This window comes from Engraulis encrasicolus, chromosome 8, assembly GCF_034702125.1.
Source record: "Engraulis encrasicolus isolate BLACKSEA-1 chromosome 8, IST_EnEncr_1.0, whole genome shotgun sequence".
NCBI lineage: Eukaryota > Metazoa > Chordata > Actinopteri > Clupeiformes > Engraulidae > Engraulis > Engraulis encrasicolus.
The window spans coordinates 39,105,030-39,131,700 of NC_085864.1; the positions used below are offsets into that span (position 1 = coordinate 39,105,030).

At 43.1% G+C, this 26,671-nt stretch overlaps 1 protein-coding gene and 1 long non-coding RNA gene across 6 annotated transcripts in view; one reads left to right on the forward strand and one right to left on the reverse strand.

The window, feature by feature from the left end:
• ift80 (intraflagellar transport 80 homolog (Chlamydomonas)) overlaps positions 1 to 26,671 on the forward strand; it is a 130,588-nt gene that overhangs the window by 59,233 nt on the left and 44,684 nt on the right. The gene's annotated exons all lie outside the window — the stretch shown is intronic.
• On the reverse strand, positions 16,586 to 20,227 carry LOC134454594 (uncharacterized). Its single transcript, XR_010035867.1, has 3 exons — positions 18,640 to 20,227; positions 17,251 to 17,352; positions 16,586 to 16,831 (listed from the first exon to the last, which is right to left on the reverse strand). It is a non-coding gene; the product is annotated as an uncharacterized LOC134454594 (long non-coding RNA).

Genomic DNA, 26,671 nt, shown 5'->3' on the forward strand with positions numbered 1-26,671 from the left:
CAAGTCATTCATTCAATGTAAAAGACAGTCAATACATACACATATAGATAACCAACTACATATGCATGTCTAGCCACCCATTCATTCATTCATTCATTCATTCATTCATTCATTCATTCATTCATTCATTCACTAATTATTCAAATGTACAATGAGTGATGAGAGATTGTATGAGTGAGATTGGATGAGCCCAGACAGTGCAAAGCTCCAGCCAGGTGGGGGATGGGGGAGGGAAGAGAGGAGGCAACATGTTACGATGACTTTCCCACTTTTTTTTCGGTCTTCGCTTCTTTCTCTATTCTTTCCTCTCTTTTTCACGCTCAAGCCTTTATTTTCTTTTTCTGTTTCTTTCCATCTTTTTTGTTGTCTGTTCCTCTTGAACTGTCTTGCTCTCTCTATATACAGTCCCAGGAAAAAGTTTGTACACCCTTTGAAATTTCTTACATTTCTGTCAAAATTGATCATAAAACATGGTCTGATCTTCCCGGAAATCTCAAGAAGGAACAATCAAAGTCTGCTTTAATTAATTCCACCCAAACATTTACATGTTATCATATTTTTATTGGTCATAAGGCCATAACATTCACAGGAGAGCAGGGCATAAGTAAGTACACCCTTGCATTAAGTAGGTTTTAACCCTCAGTTAGTTGCAATATCATCAACCAGACTTGTCCTGTAGTTGCAGATCAGATTAACAAAACAATCTGTTTGTATCTTGTCTCCCTTTTCTTTAGAGAACTGCCTCTCGTCAGCAAGGTTTGTGGGATGTCTGGAGTGCATAGCTTTCTTGACTTCATGCCATATAATCTCAATTGCTTTTTGTCAGGGCATTGACTGGACTATTCCAGAATGTGTATTTCATTATTATGAAGCCATTCTAAAGTCGATTTGCTTCTAAAGTATGGGTTGTTGTAACAGTTTCTTTCCATATTTTTTGTTGTCTGTTCCTCTTGAACTGTCTTGCTCTCTCTATATACAGTCCCAGGAAAAAGTTTGTACACCCTTTGAAATTTCTTACATTTCTGTCAAAATTGATAATAAAACATGGTCTGATCTTCCCGGAAATCTCAAGAAGGAACAATCAAAGTCTGCTTTAATTAATTCCACCCAAACATTTACATGTTATCATATTTTTATTGGTCATAAGGCCATAACATTCACAGGAGAGCAGGGCATAAGTAAGTACACCCTTGCATTAAGTAGGTTTTAACCCTCAGTTAGTTGCAATATCATCAACCAGACTTGTCCTGTAGTTGCAGATCAGATTAACAAAACAATCTGTTTGTATCTTGTCTCCCTTTTCTTTAGAGAACTGCCTCTCGTCAGCAAGGTTTGTGGGATGTCTGGAGTGCATAGCTTTCTTGACTTCATGCCATATAATCTCAATTGTTTTTTGTCAGGGCATTGACTGGACTATTCCAGAATGTGTATTTCATTATTATGAAGCCATTCTAAAGTCGATTTGCTTCTAAAGTATGGGTTGTTGTAACATTTCAGGACCCATACTCTTGTGTGCTTCAACTGTGTGACAGACTTCCTCACGTTTTTTTCTGTAAAATATCACAATAAACTTGAGTTCATTGTTCCACTGATAATAGCAAACTGTCAAGGGCCTGAGGCAGCAAGGTAGCCGCATATAATGATGCTCCCGCCACCATACTCAGAAGAGGAGATGTAACCAAGAATAGCTAAAAATGGGATTCATTCTGCCAATCTAAAATTAATGGGGTTTCTGTCCAAAAAAATATTGCTGCACCTTTGAGGTTTGCGAAAAAGCATTTATATGCTTCATAGAATTACTGCAAAATATTCTGTAGACCAACGTTGAAACCAAAGTTGAAACCAAAGTTGAATTGTTCAGGGGAACACACAATGTCATGTTTGGAGGAGAACTGGAGAACCACACCTTCACCAAAACATCATCTCCACCTTCGAGTATGGTGGCGGGAGCATCATTATATGCGGCTACCTTGCTGCCTCGGGCCCTTTTCCGTTTGCTATTTTCAGTGGAACAATGAACTCAGAAGTTTATTGTGATATTTTACAGAAAAAAGTGAGGTAGTCTGTCACACAGTTGAAGCACACAAGAGGATAGGTGCTGAAATGTGACAACAACCCATACTTTAGAAGCAAATCGACTTTAGAATGGCTTCCTAATAATGAAATACACATTCTGGAATAGCCCAGTCAAAGCCCTGACAAAAAACAATTAAGATTATATGGCATGAAGTCAAGAAAGCTATGCACTCCAGACATCCCACAAACCTTGCTGACGAGAGGCAGTTTTCTAAAGAAGAGGGAGACAAGATACATCCAGATTGTTGTGTTAATCTGATCTGCAACTACAGGAAACATCTGGTTGAGGTTATTGCGACTAACTTAGGGTTAAAACCTATTGAATGCAAGGGTGTACTTACTTATGCCTTGCTGTCCTGTGAATGTTTACATCTTATGGCCAATGAAAATATGAAAACTTGTAAATGTTTGGGTTGAATTAGTTAAAGCAGACTCTGGTTGTTCCTTCTTGTGATTTCCAGGAAGGTCAGACCATGTTTTATGACCAATTTTGACAGAAAGGTAAGAAATTTCAAAGGGTGTACAAACTTTTTCCTGGGACTGTATATCTATCGTGTCTGTGTCCCTCAATTTCTCTCTCTCTCTCTCTCTCTCTCTCTCTCTCTCTCTCTCTCTCTCTCTCTCTCTCTCTATTTATGCGTGTGCGTGTGCGTGTGCGTGTGTGTGTGTGTGTGTGCTCGCGCTCGTGTGTGTGTGTGTGTGTGTGTGTGTGTGTGTGTGTGTGTGTGTCTATATGTGTTGTTCTCTGTGTATTTTCCTGCCTCTTTCTCGGCCGTTGCTAGCTACAAGGTCTTATTTGCCAACCTAAATTAAATTTTGCACACATAAACGTTTGACAAAAAAAAGCCTGAATTGTTAAATTACGAGTGTATTTAAAGATTAATGATGCCAAGTGCTACAGTAGGGTTAGTGTAAATGTGTCAGCTTGGTCCTTTTACTTTATGGGCTGAACGTTAACCTCCTGTTTTTACACATAGGGAGTGCACACACACACACACACACACACACACACACACACACACACACACACACACACACACACACATACACACAGAGTTTTTGGCGGACAGGAGAGGCAGACACCTCTCCTGTCCTCACCCGCCGTACTGTACCGTACTCTACGTACTAAACTCCGCCTGCCTCGCCACTGCGGCGTGAGACCGTTGACACCCACAAACTGTTTTATTTAGTTTGCACAGCTTTGTGCTTTGTGACTGTGTGTGTGTGTGTGTGTGTGTGTGCGTGCGTGCGTGTGCGTGCGCGTGTCTGCGTGCGTGCGTGCGCGTGCGTGCATGCGTGCGTGTGCGTGCATGTGTGTGCGGCATGTGTGTGTGTGTGTGTGTGTGCGTGCGTGCGTGTGTGCGCGTGCGTGCGTGTGCATGTGTGTGCGCATGCGTGCGTGCATGCATGTTGGATATGTCTTTTGTTTAGTGCATATCTTGGACACAGTTTCTTTGAGTATCTTCTTAGTTTAATAGTAATGTGTGTAGTGTAGTGTGTACTCGCAAACAGCGTGCACAGTATGTGCATGTTGATGTGTGTGTGTGCATGCACACGAGCACATGTGTGTATTTGCACAGTATGCACTCACACACACGGGCCCTCAAGTGGCCGTCAGCGGCTGCTCATCCTTCAGCTCCCGCCGTGAACAGTGGCGTCTGTCCGTGCTTAAGCTCCCATCCCCTCAGGCTCCTGGGCAGGGAGGGTGGAGAGCGGGGGGAGGGAGTGAGCTCATCGCCTGCTTTAAGCCCTCTGTTGCTCCAGCCCAGCTGAGAGGAGAGGAGAGGAGAGGAGGGGAGGGGAGGGGAGGGGAGAGGAGAGGAGAGAAGTGTATAGGAGAGGAGTGGGGAGGAGAGGAGAGGAGAAGAGAAGAGAAGGGAGAAAAGTGGAAGAGAGAGGAGAGGAGAGGAGAGAAGTGTATATGAGAGGAGTGGGGAGGAGAAGAGAAGAGAAAAGAAGAGAAGAGAGTGGAAGAGAGGAGAGGATAGGCGGGTGGAGGAGAGGAGAGGACAGGAGAGAAGTGTATAGGAGAGGAGTGGGGAGGAGAAGAGAAGAGAGGAGAGTGGAAGAGAGGAGAGGATAGGCGGGTGGAGGAGAGGAGAGAAGAGGAGAGGAGAGGAGAGAGGAGAGAAGAGGAGAGGAGAGGAGAGGAGGGGAGGCAAGACGTGGAGAGAAATGAGGTGTCCTTCTGGCTATCTCTTCACTCCAGCCTTGAGCTGTCTTATCATGGCCCCACAAGGCTCAAATAGAGTAACTACACGCTGTTGTTTGTCAAATTGAGTTCAGGACTGGAGAGTGACTTTGTAAACACCTCCTTTGTCTTGTGATTATGATCTTTTGGAGGTTTTTTTGCTATTAAGAAAGTTGATGAAAGCAACATCACTTACTATATGAACAACCTCTTTTCATCGTTTGTATCCCCCAAAAAGTTTCAATGTTTCCCCAAGTTTGGAGCTAACAGAGAAAGTTCTCCGAACCTCGTTAGCGTGCCGTTAAAAGTTGGTCGAGGTTTGCCAAGTGAAAATTCAGGTTGCCTTTCACCACGTTGGCACGCTGCAGAAACAGTAGATTTTTGGACGCCTTGTTTAACGGTTGAAAACTACTTGTGTTCAGGGCCGTAACTAGACATTTTCAATTACCGAGGTCAAATACTGCTTGCTGTACTGCATACTGTAGGCCTACATTTAGAATGCTTCAAACACTTCAGTCAAACTCTTACGTTTGTTTTCATTGATCACTGCCTTGAGGATAAATGGGGATGGGGTATACAGATTGTATTTATCTTTCTTGATCATATATCGATTTTCTTCATAGATGCATTTTACATAACTGAAAAAAATACAGAGGACATGACCTCTGTGTCCTCAATGGTTGTTACGGCCATGCTTGTGTTGCTTGACGGGCAAGTTCTTCACAGTTTGCTTCACACTTTAGGCCTTTTGTAGGGCAGTGCATCTCGCAGCCAAGCCTGACGCTGTAACCGCTTTAATGCGGTCAGATTGGCAGCTTTCGTGTTTGTTTTCGTTTGACCTGTTTGGAGTCAGTTTTTGGTTTTGGTCCGTTTTTGCTGCCTCACAGTTAGAAAGCTCTCTGTGAGTGGATTGATCCCAGTTGGCTGAGATGCTTTGTGTCAGCATCCTTTCTCGTTGAAGAAGTAAGGGGAACTGGGCTTTTTTGCTTTGCAGGCTCTTTTCTCCACAGGCATTTTGAGGTACTTACTTGGACTTTCCTGGGAGTTGACCTCTGCCTGTCTTAAGATTTAAAAGATAGGTCTACACACAATTCATCCTCCTGAATCGATACATATTTTCTCACCCAAGCCATGTGCCAGTGCCAACTGATGGTGAGAAAAGTAGTAGTCTCCTACCTTGCGTCGTTATACCGGTGGATACCAGTCCTCGGAAAGACATAAGTACTATAGCACTACACTATCTCAACATTACACAGTCTTAAGCAATACATTATGACTTCCACATTGCCATTCTGGACCCCGTTTCTCGAAAGCATAGTTGCTAACCAGTTAGCAACTCACTAGGTTTCCAATGGGAAGTTGCATTAGAACCAAGTAAGTTGCTAACTTAGTTAACAACAACGTTGGTCGAGAAACGCACCCCTGGTAGCCGCTAATGTATAACTGGGATCTTGTCTTACAGCATTAAATCAACGGAGTTAAAGTTTAGGACCACTCGTTTATGTCTTGGTATTTTTCATGGCATATTTTGATTTCTGACATTATCGCCATCTTTCATTGCTTTGCATTCACCCTTCTGTCTGTCCCTGTTCATATTTACCTGTTTATTGTTTAGTGCTTACGGAGGAGTTGTAGACCTTTCTGAGGGCATACTGGTACACCCGGTCACCCCGGCAACCTCACGACTCCAGACTCCTTTTTATGACATCATCAGAAAGTGTCATGTCTGTCACCTCTTGAGTGGCGACAAAGCCAGTCATTATGGACGGAGCCAGTCAGCCCAAACACACAAACACACACACACACACACACACACACACACACATACTGGTTTCCCTTACCTCGTGGGGACTATTGACCAGGAGGTGCCCAATGGGGACCAACCTTTCTGAAGGTGTTAGAGTTACTGTTTCTCTGGTTTTGGTTTCTAAAAAATACTGTTATAGAGCCCATCTGTTGATATTTCCTCTAACACTTAAATAAAGGGTACCTGACTTTTTCAATACTCATGAGGACTTCAAAGGTGGACCATCTGGGGACTTGTGATGTCATCAAAGTTCGCCATGTGTGTGGACCGTCTGGGGACTTGAAATAAATAATGTACTCATGATTAAGTCCACAACTGTTTTTGTTTTTATTGCCAAAACTATGAAACATCTGGCCATTGATGCAATACAACTACACTTCTGGAACCTATTTATAAGAAAGAATGTCAGTCTACATGATAGACAGTTGAAAATCCGGATGTTTCACTCTAATAATGAAATATACAAAAGAATACATTTCAATAAATTACACATCAAGTGGTGCAAGTGTGCAGATAAAAGTGCATAAGAATAACTGTAACATGTAAGATTAGCAAAGAATAAGCGACAGAGACAGATGAGAGGAGAGAGAGATGAGAGGAGAGAGAGAGAGAGAGTGAGAGGAGTTATTTGCGGTAGAGACTGTGTGTGTACGTGTGAGTGGTGGTGGCCCCTAAACTTTGCAAGGTGAGACACGGGGGCCTCCTTAATCTGTCCCCTATAATCTGTCCCCTTAAAGTGATACTGCCCCATTTTTGGAAATGAGCTCATATTACACATCTCCTTGAGTTATATGATTGAGTTTTACTTTTCTCCTGTACTTTCAACCGTTCTCTGAGTATGGCCGTGCAAATTTTACCTCCATGCTAGCAGTAAACATTCAGTCCTATGAGACCAGCTGGCAGCTAACTGGTCTGATAGGAGTCAATGTTAACTGCTAGCTTGGAGATAAAATGTGCACTGCCGTACTCAGAGAACGGTTGAAAGTACAGGAGAAAAGTAAAACTCAATCATATAACTCAAGGAGATGTGTAATATGAGCTAATTTCCAAAAATGGGGCAGTATCACTTTAAGGGGACAGATTATCTCCTAATTGTGCCCACAAGAAAAGGGGGGAAGTAGCACATAAGAAACTAACAGAGGATAGCCTACATGTGGATAGGTCACTTGCTCAGACCCCAGACCTATATAAACAAAGGCTTATATTACAGACAGAATTTAACCTTGTATCAACTAAACACATCACAAACCTGCACACCACAACTCTTGCACACCAAGCTGCGCCAAAGGTCTGCGGCCCAAAGCATATGTGAAATAAATGAAGAATCAGGCACTAAACATATCAACCACTTTCAAACTGAGCCTGTGCAGTCTCTTTCGACTGCTTAAGGTATATCCCCGAAACGCGACACTTCCAGTCCCCCATCATTCCTACCACTCCCATCCACCTTTTCAAAAACGTATATGATATTGATAAATACGAAATATAAAAGAAATATATTTAATATCTATACATAGATCAATGACGTGCATAGGCTTAAAACCAATAGATTATTGTGAAAATGAAGCAAAAAATAGGGCAAATGGTAACACTGTTTTAATGATTCACTATTACAGAGGATATACCACATTAGGTACAGTGTAATAACCAGTGCAACGTATTTAATCCCCATGTAATACCAGTGTAACACAATGTACCAATTTTGTACTTACATCATGTATTTGTGTGTAAGTGGTATTACATGACATTGCATATTGTTACACTAGTATTGCATGGTATTTAATATTGTTACACTGTACCTAATATGGTAGATTCACTGAAATGGTGAACCATTAAAATAAGGAATTACCGCGCAAATCAATCCACCCAGTCAGAAGTTATGGGCCAAATAAAAATTCCGCCATTTTGAAAGTGTTGACCTCCAAACTCGAATCAGTTCATGAACCTACCCTAGAGCATTCACAAACCAAATCTGGGACAAATCCAATCATACGTTCGAAAGTTATCGCGTTAACACTAAAGACCTAACGCGGCGGACATGGCGGTGCACGTAAAACCATTACATCCCTGACGCGCCGCGTTTCGGGGATATAATTAACCAGACTTTCCATAAGTTTTACTCAAGGTTATAAACTTCTGAATCACACCAGGGAAAAAAACATCTGAGCCTATCATACTACATAAAAGAAAACCAAGAGAATGTGGCCAAGACAACATTAACACCAACACTTATCCTGCAGAAATGAACCAAATACAGCAGCCAAGAGGACGTGAACACCAACAACCTAGCTGTTTATCTACTGCAAGATACCAATGCTCCAGTCTGGGACATTTTTATGTGACCCTCTTACTTGCCACTCTTTGGTATGAGGCGATTCGATTTTTGACGTAGTATTTGATGGCAGTCCAGTCTCTGTTTTGTAGCGCTTTTGGTGCAGCTTGAATGCAATCGATACACTGCCTTTTACCGGGTGTTCTTCCTGCCTTTATGAGATTCATGAGCTTGGCCTCAACAGCTGCAACCTCCTCCTGTGTCCACCTCCTCTTGGCTGCTGTACTTGGTCCAGTCTCTGCAGGATAAATACAGACATACAATCTGCTAAAATTACATTCTATGGCTCAGGGTCCAATTGCAGCCCTCTGTTCTCTTTCATGCCACCAGTCATGAAATTGATAGATACTGTGGACTGTGATTGAATCAACCTAATGTTTCATAATCATTGCACAATATATAGTTAAAGCGTGTTATCAACAAATAGTGTGGCATTGGAGAAAGTCTTTCTTTTACTCAAACATGAAATGACAGGTGTGATTTGTTATGCATTAGACTTAAGAAGTTTAGGTTTCTAACCTCATCATGTCCAGACCTTTTCGTATTATAATGATGCATTACATCACCTCCAACTTGCTGATAACAAACTGAGCAAATCATTGTTTACATTTTCTGTCATCCTACTAAAGAGAAAATATGATTCACCCGTCTCCTTTCATCCATACCTTGCCATCTCTTTATTGGTTCTTAATCACAATTAATATCCTCCCTTCTTCCCATCACCTTTCTCCTTTACTGGGTTGACCTTTCTACGCATCACAGTGCTTGTCAAGATTAGCTTATCAAGATAAATTTTTATACTTATGACATACGTGGCGTTTCATCTCTGGCTGATGTAGATGGTGAATCTTTGTTGGTGTTATTGGCACCTGGTTGTGATGGGATAGGGTCCGTGTCTGAGCAGTCCTCATCAGGAAGCCCTGGCGTAACATCAAGTGTCTCTGGAAAAGAAAAAAAAAGGAAAAACAACAGAGAAATAATGAACAAGGGGAGATACCTCGCCATCTGTTTATTGGTTCTTAATCATAATTTATACCCTCCCTTCTTCCAATTGCGTACATGCTTCTCCCATAACTTATTCATACATGAACTGCACTCTTTATTATTCTGTCAATACTCTACTTAAGTCCACCTTACTTGCAATATTTGTACATAAAACACATTCACCTGTAAATATCTCTTTTAATATGTAAAAACGGTATTCAATCTTAAATCATTTTGTACTTTTTTGGACTATTTTCGCTTGTGATTAGATGCTAAACTGCATTTTCAAAGCCTTGTATTTGTACACGAGTAATAACAATCAAGTGTCATCTCATCTTACCCTTTCTTGCCATCACCTTTCTCCTTCACTTGGTTGACCTTTCTACGCATCACAGCGCTTGTCAAGATTAGCTCATCAAGATCATTTTTTATACTTATGGCATACAGTGGCTTCAAAAAGTCTACACAACCCTTTTCAAATGTCAGGTTATCCCACCTTTTTCCACCTTCAATCTAAACTATTACCCTGTATGATTCAATTGAGAAACAAGCATAACACTTAAAGGGAAAGAATAGAAAATAAAAAACTTCAATTAACATGGTTGCATGGTTGTACTTATGACATACGTGGCGTTTCATCTCTGGCTGATGTAGATGGTGAATCTTTGTTGGTGTTATTGGGACCTGGCTGTGATGGGGTAGGGTCCGTGTCTGAGCAGTCCTCATCAGCAAACCCTGTCGTAACATCAAGTGTCTCTGGAAAAAAAAAACAGGAAAAACAACAGAGAAATCATGAACAAGGGGAGATGGAAATTTAACTCTTGATATTATCTGAGTAGTTTTATTAATATATTACATACCATTGGGGTCGATATTGATTTCATCAAGATTTCTGCCCTTGAACTCTGCCAACCGACCAGTTTCCAGCGCTGTAAGAATCTTCGTTATTTTGGCCAGTTGCAAAGTGCCTTCAGGAAGACGGTAGAACTTCTTGTGCACGCGGATATCATGACCCAGAAACTCAACCAAAAGATCCATATCAGTGTCCGTCAAGTTTAACACCTTGGACATGGTTGCAATGTGCTTTCGTAACTTGGTGGAGGACAGCCTCTCCGGATGCTTTGCCCCACAATTTTGCGCAAAAATCCGAATACAGTCGGATCCTTTGAAATGGGACTGTGTTCCTGGTCGTCCAAACATGTATTGGTTCTCATCAGGAAAACAGCTGTTGCGCGTTTCAACAAGGAGTTCCATCGACTGAACCATGGGTGGAGTAAGAAGAATCGCGACTTTCCTGCCACACTTGCCCCTTATCTCTACTCGTTGAAAGTGACCACAGAGTTTCTTCTCCACTTCATTTAGTGCTTCTTCAACATCAGGGTGCATAGAGGATGCGTCTCGCGATGTAAATGCTGTTAGTGGCATTTTGGAAACTTCCCCTTCCTGCCGACGGTTAAACAAGATGATCTGGGCCAAAGTCCCTTTAGCTAGACTGGCCCAGTTCTTCTGGCTGACTACAGCTGACAGCTTGCGGACATTCTCTTTTTGCTTGTCGTCAAGGTACAGATGCAGCTTCCGGACGTCATCTGTGAAGGGGAGGAGCTGTGGTGCATTATATTTGGCATCAGTTAGTGTTCGAAGAGCCGAAGAAGAGATGCATTCATTCCACTTAGTGTCATAGATTTGTTTGAAGTTCCGGGCATTCTGGACAGTTTCTTTTTCTCCTGAGATCATAGCTTCACATTCGATTATGTCTGCAATTTTTTTCAAACTGTGGCCTAACTTTAAGGCCAGTGATGGAATGCGGAAGTTGTTCTTTTCAGCACTGAATCCTGACACATGTCGTACTGCACTGACAACATGTGGAAAATTGGCAGGTATGACGAAATCAGACATGGTTTTCAGATGACCCACCTCCTTACTGTAGAGTAGAAGTCTGCCCACTTCACGCAGTTTCTGCCTGATGTACTGATGCTTACTTGGATCTGAACCCACTTTGTTGTACAGATGTTCACCCATCTTGATAATTGAGGGATCCCGCTTTATGGTGTCTGTAATGTCGTCTTGGGTCATGACGCTGATTACTTTCCACAGCATTTGGTTGACTCCCTCTGGCACAGGTTGAGCAAAAGCACAAAGCGCCTGAACTCTGTTTTTTCCCTGGAGCGGGAGTACCACATCTGCGAGCCAAGTTACATCTCTGCATATGTTTCCAAAGAAACTTTCTTTTAAAGAGGCCTTGACAATTGAGGCAATGCATGAATTCCTTTGGATTGACAACATCATTCGACTTCTTACAAGGCACCAGGGTACCTTTACCAGCTGACAACACTTCTAGATTGTGGGCACGATTGCCTCTCTTTCTTAGCAAGTCCAGCTGGATTCGTCTCATCTTGGACTTCTTTGGGAATGCAAGAGCCCTTGCTACTTCTTGTTCCTTCTGGTGCATCTGTTCCAAATGGCGGGCCATTTTGGAATATCCCTTTCCACAGAACAGGCAGAAATGTTTGCTGTAAGACCTTCTTCCATCAGGCTTCTTTGACAATATCATTACAGAAAGAGAGTCGCTGCTAGGGTCTTCAGTGGTACAATCCTCTGGTGGGTGGTGCTGATCCTTAACTCGCTTCGCTTCAGTCATCGGCTTTTTCCCGTGCCTTTTAAGTGGAAATGGTCTTTCCTGTTTCCTCTTGTAAGGTGTTGTGAGCACTTCTTCATCCTCCATGTCTTTATCGGACGTGTCTTCATCTACAGAGTCAGGTACGTATTCCTCCTCAGAGTCAGGTGTGGACTCTTCTGCAGAGTCCTGGTCACTGTACTAAATACAAAAAAAGACACCCAGGCATGACAGGTTATTGAGATTTGTCTTTGTCTGTAAGAAGCAAGATATACATATACAACATAATAACATTATTAAAGGTACACTGTGCAGGAAATGGTCAAAAAATGTACTGCAACTATGCTGCTCATTTAAACTGGGTTGTCCGTTGGCAAATTTGATCTTTTTGTGAAAGTTCAATAAGTAATAAACTAATACTTTCCAGTATGGTCCAAATCATTTTCCCAGCTAAAAATGTCTATTACTGGAAATTCAAAATGGCAGACCATGGAGAAGATCCCCCTTTTCATGTATGAAAAGTGCAATTGTCCCCAGTCATAATGAATACTTAGAATTGGATGGTGGTGGTAAGTATTCATGAAAAAGGTAACATTACTGAATGGGTAGCATGAATTCTGGAAATAAAAATCGTTCACAGTGTACCTTTAAAGCACACATTTCCAGATGTGGGCCTTGAGGGGGAGAGTTTCCTTCTTTTCAGTTGGTGGTAGTAACATCATAATATAATGCAAAATACACTAAAATACCTTTTAACTTGTTTGATAATTGTGATTGTGTAAATAGTGAGAATTGATTTCATTATCTTACCAGGATAGGAGACTGCCATGGCGTTGTGGGAGTAAATGAAGACATGTTTTCATCTGTTGATTCCTGGAACGTTACACAAAGAAAAACAGAAATCAAAGGAATGTTTGACATCCTATATCCCGAGTTCAGGCAAAATACAGGAGTACGGTAGACAGGGTGTGGGTCTTGCAATGTATCAATTCGCAACGCTATATCACTCTATTAAAAAAGAAAAAAATAGTGTAACCTGGTATAGGCACACACTTCTGCAGGCAAAACAACATACCACTGGCATGTTGTGAACCACATTAATTGTACAAATTATTGTATTGAGAGGGGTAGGGTGATGTGGTGAGGCACCAAACAATGTATGCTTAAGCCACCCAATACCTAGCAAAACAGCCTATGCAATGGCTACAGGCCTTGTCCACATCAAGGCCACATAACATCACACACACCATTGCTGTTGAAACAGAACATTAGGAAGGATACTTACAAATGATGGTCTTGAATTCATCGATGGTGTTGTTTGAGAAGATTCTAAATCATCAGCTCCTTTCTGCAAAGAGATACACATTTTTGTTTCTTAGCTGATGTTTTATAACAGAATATTGGTTTATTATGGTACATTCATTTCTAGACTTTGATGTTGTAGAACATTCTGGCTTTTCAGTTAGTGGCAATAACATAATATGCAACATGTAGAAAAATAACAGCAAGTGTGATTGTGTTGAAAATAGTGAGCGGTGTTGTCTTAATCTTACCAGGGTAGGAGACTGGCATGGTGTTGAGGGAGTAACTGAAAACATGCTTCCTTCTGTTGATTCCTGAAAATGTATGTAGAAGAACAAATGTATGTTTATGGCATGTTCTGGATTGATCAAGGCCCCACAGCAACGCCACACCAAATTGTAGGAGGGATGGTATCCAATTTCCATGTAGTGAGTGAGGTAGCCATCAGAGACCATCACTAACAGAATTATCAACCAACCTTGCGCTTTATGGTTAATGCAAATTGTGTTTTGTGGTGGTGTATGTCAAATCAAGGTTTCCCTCATTACTTAATAACTAAGATGGCCACCTTGACAACAAACATCTCCCTCCTTGACTAGGTCCCCTGCAAAACAGGTGTTGCAAATATAAGAAAAGTTACTTTGCAACGAATGGCATTATCCGATCACATTCCTATGAAACTGCTCAACATGACCACTCCAAGCATGATAGTCATATGTCTCCGATACCAGCTAAACCAGGGGTGCCAAACCCATTTCAGTTCAAGGGCCACATGCAGTCAATTATATATCTTTTGATGCAGTCATTTTTAACTGCCCCATATAATTTTAATGTTATGCATCTTAACATGAAATGTGATATATTCAGTAAAGGAATCTTAGAAATTAGATTTTATGTAGTTATATTCAGAGGACCTAGAGACCTATTTTAAAGGTGGCTGCCTTCAATATAGGCCTAAAGTGCAGGGAGAAATAGTGCTCAAAGTATGGCCCTTGGAGAATAGGATAACTTTATTGATCCCTAGGGAGTGCTGGATCTGCCCCCTGGGCCTTATGTTTCACATCCCTGAGCTAACCAATCACCCACCTTGACTGACAAATGTTCTGGAAATCATGAATACATAGCAGTATTGCTCTACGAATATGTTGGCATTACTCAGTGTCCTTCACTGTTGATCATTGTTTTCTTGACAATGACCCTTAACGCACAACTATGGACAATGCTGATTTTTGTTATAATCAAACTTGCTTTTCTGTGGTAAGCTACATGGATGTTTTATTAAAAATATACCCTATGTGCATATTTGAAATACATGTAACTTTTATGTTTATTGAAATATTGTTCAAAATGTTACTGTGCTTTTAACGGTGGTGTACTATTATTATAGTAGTATTATTGCTGCACAGTATATTATTGCTATTGAAATGGAGGCCACCTAGCAGAGTGTGGTGTGGAACGTTAGTAAGCCTCCCTCCCAAAGCCTCATACAGTATCGGTAGCACTGACCTATCAGAATGGCTCAGAGGCCAACTAGCAGAGTGTGGCGTGGAATGTAAGTAAACCTCCTCCATGAAGCCTCACACATTATCGTAGCACTGAGCTATCAGAATGGCTCAGAGGCCAACTAGCAGAGTGTGGCGTGGAATGTAAGTAAACCTCCTCCCTGAAGCCTCACACATTATCGTAGCACTGAGCTATTGGACTAGGAGGTGGCGGACTGTGCAGGAACACCTCAGTTACCCCATGTTATCAATATGCACATTGTATGCTAAAAACTGTCCATTAGGAATGTTACTCACAGAGAGTGATGCTCCTGAATTCTTCAATGTTGTTGTCATATTCGGATGATTCAAAGCATTAGCACCGTCCTGCAAAACATGTGCACATAATACAGAGCTATTGACATTACTAATGACTCTCAGGAAAAACAAGGCAAATAGTGCAATTGGACAGAGAACTGCTGCCATTAACATGATTTAGCTACAAGTCTAATACTTTGTGAAAAGGAGTTGCAATTGTTTACTGTACACAGCCAACTCCAGACATTAACATTTAACTGGCTAGTGTAACCACCATGAAGTGGAAGTTGAACTACTCTTACAGATGTAAGTACAACACTAATTAGTATGATATTACATGGTCTCAACTATGTAATTTCATACTACTACTGTAATTACATATGTAGGAGTACTTCTTTGTACAACTCTGGTGTCGTGCTGTGCCTCCTATACCCAAACTGGCACGTTAACTACGAGGTGGCAGGTTTGATCCCTGAGTGGCAGCCTGCACAGGAACACCTCAATTACACTGGTGCCGATGACCCGGGGAGTGTAGGAGTGAGGTTTTAAGGGGAGTGTGAGTAACTGAGGCCAACTAGCAGAGTGTGGCGTGGAATGTAAGTAAACCTCCTCCATGAAGCCTCACACATTATCGTAGCACTGAGCTATCAGAATGGCTCAGAGGCCAACTAGCAGTCCCTGAAGCCTCACACATTATCGTAGCACTGAGCTATTGGACTAGGAGGTGGCGGACTGTGCAGGAACACCTCAGTTACCCCATGTTATCAATATGCACATTGTATGCTAAAAACTGTCCATTAGGAATGTTACTCACAGAGAGTGATGCTCCTGAATTCTTCAATGTTGTTGTCATATTCGGATCAGTCAAAGCATTAGCACCGTCCTGCAAAACATGTGCACATAATACAGAGGTATTGACATTACTAATGACTCTCAGGAAAAACAAGGCAAATAGTGCAATTGGACAGAGAACTGCTGCCATTAACATGATTTAGCTACAAGTCTAATACTTTGTGAAAAGGAGTTACAATTGTTTACTGTACACAGCCAACTCCAGACATTAACATTTAACTGGCTAGTGTAACCACCATGAAGTGGAAGTTGAACTACTCTTACAGATGTAAGTACAACACTAATTAGTATGATAGTGCATGGTCTCAACTATGTAGTTTCATACTACTACTGTAATTACATATGTAGGAGTACTTCTTTGTACAACTCTCGTGTCGTGCTGTACCTCCTATACCCAAACTGGCACGGTAACTACGAGGTGGCAGGTTTGATCCCTGAGTGGCAGCCTGCACAGGAACACCTCAATTACACTGGTGCCGATGACCCGGGGAGTGTAGGAGTGAGGTTTTAAGGGGAGTGTGAGTAACTGAGGCCAACTAGCAGAGTGTGGCATGAAATGGAAGTAAACCTCCTCCATGAAGCCTCACACATTATCGCAGTACTGAGCTATCAGAATGGCTCAGAGGCCAACTAGCAGAGTGTGGCGTGGAATGTAAGTAAACCTCCTCCCTGAAGCCTCACACATTATCGTAGCACTGAGCTATTGGACTAGGAGGTGGCGGACTGTGCAGGAACACCTCAGTTACCCCATGTTATCAATATGCACATTGTATGCTAAAAACTGTACATTAGGAATGTTACTTACAGAGAGTGATGCTCCTGAATTCTTCAATGTTGTTGTCATATTCGGATGATTCAAAGCATTAGCACCGTCCTGCAAAACATGTGCACATAATACAGAGCTATTGACATTACTAATGACTCTCAGGAAAGACAAATAGTGCAGTTGGACCGAGAACTGCTGCCATTAACATGATTTAGCCACAAGTCTTAATACTTTGTGAAAAGGAGTTACAATTGTTTACTGTAGACAGCAAAACCCAGACATTAACATTTAACTGGCTAGTGTAACCACCATGAAGTGGAAGTTGAACTACTCTTACAGATGTAAGTACAACACTAATTAGTATGATATTACATGGTCTCAACTATGTAATTTCATACTACTACTGTAATTACATATGTAGGAGTACTTCTATGTACAACTCTGGTAACTGCCATGTCATTAGCTTCCCTACATCTTGCATATCAAGAAACTTTGGTTTAATTACAGATCAGGAAATAAAAACAAACCTTTGCATTTGACATCCTGTTTTCATAGCGTGCTTGGCACATGTCATGGTGATTTATTAGACCTTTGAGACGTTTCTTGAATCTCAGCATTCTCTGCTTCGTCTGCAAACATTTGTTTCAATAATTAACAGGTGTTTTGCTGAAAAGAGCAACATTTCATTCTCCTGTTCATGATGAAATACAAGGTTAGGTTTAAATTGGAAGAAAATGTATGTGGATGATGGTGTGAAAAGACCACATTATTGTCCCATCACCAATATTATTAATCGCTTGAGTTTGCTGTTGGATCTGTTTTCTTCATCTCATTTGTGTATGCATTACAATGCATCACATTTAATAGCCAGAAAAGTATGAACATTAAAATGCATTTCAAGACCTTACCATTAAAACTCTCTGAGCTCACCACCTCAAAAAAAGTAACCAAAACAACAATGCAAGAATGTTGGATAACCAAATAAAAATAAGACAATTGTTCTCGTGTGTGCATGTTGAAGGCTGAGCAATATCTATTCCCGTACTTAGTCCAATGAGACTACAGTCCCTTCAAACTATAGTCTACAATACTTAGTAGCCCATGGGAGATAAACATTCATAACCATTTATCGAGAATAACTTCACCAAATAGAAGACACGAGTCAACATGCTCTGTGTCCGTCATCGAATACAGGCACAACACCGTTTACCACGCCGTTAGCCTACAGATTAAAAGAAATCGAGGCGAATATAACCATGCCTGCTAGACGTCGGTCAAACGTTCTCAATTGCTCATATGCAACTGAAATGTTCACATTTCCAACACAGAAATAGTCTAAAGAAACGTGCATGTCATGGTCAAAGCGAAAGCATAGAACGACATCTACACAAGCTCTTCGCCAACTCTCATTAACCAGCCATATAATAACGACTAGTGCAGAAGTGTGGCCCTCCAAACGCATGAACAGACATAATACCTACTTCTGCTTAGAGTTCTAGATACATTCGCGTCAAACATCCACTTCAACCGATTGCAAGCAATACCAGCACCGATAGAAAGCATGACAGACACGGTGTTCTGTGTTGTTTAAAAAAAGCATCTTAGTTAGCTCAACAGGTGTTAGCTCCCCCAGAGACCGCAACTATGACTCTACTCATTCAGCCAATGCAACCTCGATTTCTAGGTTCTACATGTACAGTTCAACAAATATAACACGGCATTTGGAAAATGTTCAAATATCGACATTGGACGACAGTCCTTCCCTATGCTGTTACACAATGCAATCACCAACACAAAACGCGCACCATCAATGACATTAATGTATAAGGCTAAAATTCGTGATTAGCATGGGAGCTAGTCATGTTTGTTCAGAGCTATCATCAGCTAGTTTCATATTTCAGCCAGAAATTAGTTACCTCGTCGGACGATGTCTTTTCTTCTCGGGATTTGTCCATAGTCAAACAGTTTCATCTGCCCTAATGGAGAAATTAATGTAAATGCCTTAACAAAATCAAAACTGATATGGTAAAGAGAAGGGCTTCCGAATGCACTGATCCCAGGACGTCAAATACAGTGCTTAGCATATGCGCAATGAATCCGTTTATTTCAAAATATGCACTCAGATTGAATGGTGTTATTCGCAGATGTTTAAACGCTGAGCAATATACTTACCGTTTAACTTTCCAGTGGTAAAAGATGCTGCTGCATATAACGCAAATCCAGGACGTTCGACGAACTTCAACTTGAGCCGACCAGAGGGAGTGATTGACTGGGAGGATTATCACTTGAATTTACGCTCTAGCTGGGTGGGAGGGGGAGGGGGCTAGCCTGTACGGAGTCAGTGGGTACCCACACAAGGTGTGTATGGAACTTTAATAGGAAGGTGTGGGCTGGCACGGGGTTATGTGGGTACCCAGGCAAGAGGTGCATCGAACGTATGTGATAAAATGGCGGTAAAAAAACACATTATCGGTACATTGTGAAAGAAATGGCGGCAGCGACAGCGCCTACAGTCTGGTCTACTGTTGAGATGGGAGGGGGCAAGGTGGTAGCCGGTACCGGTGACACCACGGTCAAAGTGGGCACTTGCAGGGGGTGTGCGTGGAACGTTTGGCGCGTGAGAGTCTGGGAGGTGGGCATCTGAGGACTCAGACAAGGGGTGTATGGAACGTTTTAGACGAAATGGCGGCCAAAACATAAAGTATAGTGGGGGCTGGCCTGGCATGGGGGTATCATGGTGGGCACTTAGAAAAGATGTGTGTGTGGAACAGGTCGGATAAAATGGCGGCGATGTTTCGTGCGGGGGATGTGACCGGTAAAAGGCTGTATTTGGGCTTAAATAAGATGTGCGAGGGCATGTAGGCTAATGCTTCGATCGGGAGGGATGACTGCTGGGTGACGGGGCAGACTCACACATTATCCATGATAGCTTACATGCTAGGCTACGAACCACAGTTGACCGTCACCTTCATACTTGCTTGCTTTCCACCCCTCCAAAACGAAATAAATAAAATGTCTTTTCATTTTAAATGAATTTAAAATCAATTTAATATCTAGCTTTCTGTAAAGTCATGAACCAACCATCTGTGTAATAAAGTAGGCTAGGCTAGGCTTACTTTTTACACTAACAAAAGTTTACCATGGCAATGTCCCCACCAGGTCGTAATCGTAAAGCCGTCCAGTATGCACACTTGTTGATGTGATGTCATCAGCGATCGACCGACACAGATACACACACACACTGCAGTACCACCGTTTGGCCACCGGTGTCAGTAACTTGCCCCTCCTGCCACACACACACACACATTTTCTCTCAAAATCCCACCTCATGGGACTTTCTGAAATTTCTCACTCAGGCTTCATTTGAGGTCATTGTAAAGCCATTCCATAGGTTGTCCTAATGAGGACTCGGGTTTAGGTACCCATGAGGTCACAAGTGCCCGCGAGATTGGTGTGCATCCATGCTCAAGTGCTCACGAGATTAGGGAAACCAGTGCACACACACACACACACACACACACACACACACACACACACACACACACACACACACATTTGAGTGCAGGGGCACACTCTTTTGCCCCTCCCCTTCCTGAAACACACACACACACACACACACACACACACACACACACACACACACACACACACACACACACACACACACACACACACACACACACACACTCTTTTGCCTCTCCCCTTCCTGAAACACACAACACATATACACAACTACACACACACACACACACACACACACACACAAAATGTGCCCTTACCTCACACCCTTTAATTAGCTGCTATTAGTGTCACGTCTTTGTGGACATTTCCCTCTTTAAAGCGTTATTATTGTTTGTTTTTGTTTGCGTTGGGTGTCCTTTTGATAGCTCGTCGGTTGGCCTGTTTAACTTTTTTTTCTGGTCTTTTTTTTTTTCTTCGAAAAAATGGATGGCCTTTTTGGCCTTCTCCTAGATTGGGTCTCTAGCCATCCTCAGGGCTGGACTGGGATCAAAAAACTAGTCTGAGTATTTTTTGGCATAGGCCAGCCCCTCACACAGTAACACCAGAGACGGTTTAGGTAGAGACGGGACAGTCGCCGCCATCTTGTTGACGCCTTCGGGGTGCTATTTCGCCATTAGTGAGACCAGATCTGAGAGTCGATGTGAAAAATGAATGGGGATACTGAGTATAGGACGGGAGGGAACCCAGCGGTTGTGAAAACCATATGGTTGAAACCACCGTGAAAAACTGATCAATCTAGACTACTTAGTTGTGTCCTACGAAATAAATAAAGCTTTTTAAGCCACTTTTCTCTCTTTTTTTTTGACAGCGCAGGCGCAGTAGTTTCATAACGCCACGAGAGCAACGGCTTTTCACAACTGAGCATGCGCAACATTTCGCGTGCGCAGATGCAGCCAGATGATTGGCTCACTAGCAACGCAGCTCAGCAGGCACATTGGCTCTTGTTACCAGAAAGGCGGGAAGACGCCATATTTGCGTTACGAATCTTCACCGTTAATTTCTATGGACGCTTACACCAGCTGTCATGTCTCTTCCTACCTAAACTGTCTCTGATACCACCCCCTGCTTTCCTATGATTTTATGATCGTCTCAGTACTCTCTATTTTAAAGAGGGACCTATGAGCGGCCCGATCTAAATGATGGGCCACTTGAGGGAAAAAACAAAAGCAAAACAACAAGGCCCTACCATGGCACATATGGTAGGACACTTGTTTGCTATGTGGCCGACTTGGGTTCGATCCCCGGCCCGGGTCCTTTGCCAACCCTTCCCCGTCTCTCTCTCTCCCAACTCGCTTCCTGTCACCATCTGCACTTTACTGTCATGAAAAAAGTCAAAAAGACACACAAAAAAAAACCTACAAAAATGATGATGAAATAAAAAAGCACCGGCCTCTGAGGACTGGCGGCCCACTGTGAACATGCCCTGTATGCCAGAGTACCAGTCCAGCCCCGGCCGTCCCGTAATCGGCCGTTGTGTTGCCCCCCCGACCCCAACCGTGTCTGCGCCTGTGTGCTAAATGTTTATTTAGGCACTTGTGTCCTCGCCTGTTGCTTGACCTTTGACCCTGACTAATCCCTCTCTATTGATGGAGATTACCTCTGGGACCCGCTTTTTGGTTGTTGCTTTTTTTTTTTCCAATGTCACCCCAACAATGAGTCCTTGTGCTATCAAAAACACGATTGTGCCCTCCCCTCTTACAAACGCAGACACGCGTGCATATACACAGACTTAAATAGACACACACATATTGCATACAAACCCACATATGCACACACAGACACACACACACACACACACACACACACGTGCACACACTTTCATAGACAGACACATAGACACGTGTGCATACAAACCCACGGATACACACACATACACATACACACACACATGTGCACACAAACTCTCTCACACACACACACACACACACACACACACACACACACACACACACACACACACACACACACACACACACACACACACACACACACACACACACACACACACACACACACACACACTCCTCTCGCCAGTCCATCATGGAGCCTCAATGGCGGACTCACACTTTGTCAAGTGCTGGCCAGGTTTAGGCCTCTTCTCCTCCCCCCCTCCCCCCTGTGCACCCTCACTGGTCAGGCAAGATAAAGCAGCCCTTAGGGTTTATTTCTCTTCATGTGTGATGAGGAGATGGAAAGACTCTCTCTCTCTCTCTTTCTCTTTCTCTCTCTCTCTCTCTCTCTCTCTCTCTCTCTCTCTCTCTCTCTCTCTCTCTCTCTCTCTCTCTCTCTCTCTCTCACTCATTCACTCACTCACACACACTCTCTCTCTCTCACGCACACACGTGTGCACCGGCTCTTCTTGCTTTCTCTCTTTTTCTCCTCCTCCAACTCCTCACTCACTGTTTCTCTTTTCCATCTGTCTTTGTCGGGTTTTTTTTTTTTTTGCTCTACTTCTTGCGTTCTCTCCCTTCCATCCCTCGTTTTATATTTCTCTCTCTCTCTCTCTCTCTCTCTCTCTCTCTCTCTCTCTCTCTCTCTCTCTCTCTCTCTCTCTCTCTGCACACAGATCACTTGGTTTCGGGCCAGGATCATCCCTTTTGGTTCCAATAAAACTTGTCAGCAAATCTTCTGCTGAATGATCCCCCTCACTCACACACACACACACACACACACACACACACACACACACACACACACACACACACACACAGGTGCACGCAACGCCGCACACACAATCATTCTCACTTACACACACACACACGCACACACACATGCACACACACACACAATATATACCTTTTTAATGTGAAAATGTACAGGCTCAGCTTTGGGGCTTTCGACACCTCGGATTTCTGTTGGTGGAGATATTGTGTTAATATTAAGTTTTGATACTATTGAAACAGTATCAGTAACCTCTCAGGGTGCTCTCTCTCTCTCTGTCTCTCTCTCTCTCTCACACACACACACACACACACACACACACACACACACACACACACACACACACACACACACACACACACACACACACACACACACACACACACACACACCATATACATGATCCTACTACACACAGGCAGACACATTATAGTCACACAAATTATTCACACACACACTCTCTCTCTCTCTCTCTCTCTCTCTCTCTCTCTCTCTCTCTCTCTCTCTCTCTCTCTCTCTCTCTCTCTCTCTCTCTCTCTCTCTCTCTCTCTCTGACTCTGACTCTGTCTCTCTCTCTCCCTCTCCTATACACACTCCCACACATATGTGGACACACATTTACACACACACATACAGTACACGTCCACTTGGACACAGGATAAAATGTCCATAGTACCCCGCTGCAGTTAAATAGCTTTTCAGCAGGAGAAGGTATTTACTAGTCATGAGAATGACCTACGGGGATGAGGCCCTCAGGTCCCCTGTCCGTGTTAGATGGAGTCTTTTTAGGGGCCTCCAAGGGCGTCCCTCCTCCTGGCCCCCTGGCCCCCTGTGTGGCTGTGCTGGGGCTCCAGGAACTTGCCATTTATTGGCCTGTGGTGGTGGTGGTGGTGGTTCTCAGCTTGTCATACAGAGGATGTCCTGAGGAACATACTGTAACAGAAGGGGGGAAGAGAGAAGGAGGATTTGAGATAAAGATTAAGAGAGAGATAAGGGGAATATAGAGAGTGGAGGGATGGAATGAAGTGATAGAAAACTAAGGGGAAAATAAGGGAGACCATAGAACTGAGATTGGGAATAGAAAACAATTGAAGGAGAAGAAGAACGAGAGAGAGAGAGAGGAATGAAATTACAGAAAACGTGTGAACGATGAAAATAATAGATAGCGAAGAGATTAGACAGAATAAAGTGATACAAAACAAGTAAAAGAGGCATGGCGAGAATGAAAAGGATGGAGAGAGAGAGAAGGGTGTTAAAGAGAGGTGGGGATAGTATGAAGGAATACAAGAGGGCAGAGAGAGAGTGAGATACAGAGAGAGAGAGTGTGTGATGGGGTCGCTGAAAGGACAGCAGGCTAATGGTGCTTGTTGGAGGGGATATTTTACGAGGGCTGGCACCTAGCTCCAGAGTGGGTCAGACTCCTGTCCTCTTCTCCACTAGTCCTCCATCGCTCTCTCTCTCTCTCTTTCTCTCTCTCTCTCTCTCTCTCTCTCTCTCTCTCTCTCTCTCTCTCTCTCTCTCTCTCTCCCTCCCTATCCCCTCTCTCTGTCATCTTCCTCCATCTCTCTACACCCCTTCTTCCATTTTGTCAATTCTACTCTTTCTCTCCCTCTCTCTTTCTCTCTTTCTCTCTGTGCGTTTGCGGTTCTTTTTACTTTTCCTCCTATTTCTCCACAGTCTTTCTTTTACCTTCTTAATCCTGTCTGCTATACTCCTGTACACCCCGTCGTGTGTGTTGTTCTCTGGCTCTCTTCACTCTCCTTCTTTTCCAACACACTTCCTCCGCTTTGCCTGTTTCACCCCCTTCCATGCTTTTTTTATTAGATTAGATTAAACTTTCTTGTCATAACTCTTGTTTAAAATACAGTACACCTACTCCTCTGTCCACTTCTCTATACCTTTTTGCAAACCCTACTTTATCTCTTGCTTTTTCATCTTCACTCGTCACCTCTCCTCTCCTCTCCTCTCCACTCCACTCCGCTCCTCTCCTCTCCTCTCTGCTCCTCCCCTCTCCACTCCTCTCCTCTCCCCTCCTCTCTGCTCCTCTCCTCTCTGCTCCTCCCCTCTCCTCTCCCCTCCTCTCCTCTCTTCTCTTCTCAGTGCTCCAGTGTACCCTTCTTCTCACCCTGCTTCTCTCTCTCTCTCTCTCTCTCTCTCTCTCTCTCTCTCTCTCTCTCTCTCTCTCTCTCTCTCTCTCTCTGTTAGTCCATGTCGCCCTCTACCTCCTCATGTCTCCTCCTCCTCCTCCTCCTCCTCCTCCTCCCCCTCTCGTGTTTGTATCTGCTCTGTGCTGCCCTGACAGTTCTGACAAGTGTGCAGCGGAGACCCTGGGATTTTCACCTCTGCCAGACACAGATTTAAGATGACATGGATCACACACACACACACACACACACACACACACACACACACACACACACACACACACACACACACACACACACACACACACACACAAACTGATTTTCTTTCTCTCAACTACACACTTTTGAATTCTTCTACACACACACATACACACACACACACACACACTCACACACACACACACACACACACACACACACACACACACACACACACACACACACACACACACACACACACACACACACACACACACACACACAAACACATACATCTGTTCTCTCTTATATAAATGCACAGACATCCATATAAAAGCTAACCCAGTCCATTTATTCAGAAGCAATCAGACAAATTCACAGACACTGATACAGACATTCACACACAACAGCCCAGTCATTCACGCATATAATACAGACATGCAGTACACCCAATTACTCTCAAACTCCGCACCTATGTTGGACATATGCAGGGACACTTTTGTCAAGACCCCCTCTCCTCTCACTGGTTCTTCATGGACTTTGTGTCTCACAGGCGAATGTGAGGGTCACTGCTGACTTGTACAGGACCCCTCTTATGATATCTGGTTCGAGGCGACTTATGCCATGTCCAGACCAAGAGCGAACTATGCTGCCTGGTAGCGTGGGTAGCTGAAGAAGTTTCGCCTTGAATTTGCTCCAGACGCAGCATTGACATGTTTGATTTAGCTAATCACATAACGGCTTTGGCTTGACAGCCTGGGACATTCAGAGATATGAATGTTCCAATTCGTTTTCGCTGAACCGCGTCATTACCATAAGATAATGACGCATAAGCTCATTACCATAAGATAAGATGAATTTTAATAGTTAAAATACGCTTTGGTCGCTCAGTTCGCTTCGCTCCAGGCGAATTCGCTTTGGTAGCGCTGGTCGTTTGCCCTCCATACAGAAATAATGACTTTGTTCGCTCCGTTCGCTCCCTTCGCTCTAGGTTTGAACACGGCATTAGACAGCTTTCAACCGTTTCAGCTCCGATACAGAGGAGACCTTCGGGGTGTCCTAATCTGGGACAATATCCATGTTGTTATCACCCGGAGAAGTTGAATCTTCCTCACACGTGTAAGATGTACTTCCATTGAAAACCAGTTTTACTCTATCCTTTTGAAATGCAGAGGGTCACCCCTAGTTACATACAGTACACACACTCGATTAGCCTAGCTATCAGCTGGTTGCTACTCTCGGATACACACAGAGCAGGGGGAGGGAGCCAATTAGAGACGCTTCATTTTCACATCAAGAATATCCATGAGAAAGACTGGAAAACCCTGTTGTTTATCCATTTTCTAGCCTACAAAGACGGATTGAAAGCAACCAGAACGCTTTTACACCAAACCGACGCATAATGCATTTAATAATAATAGTG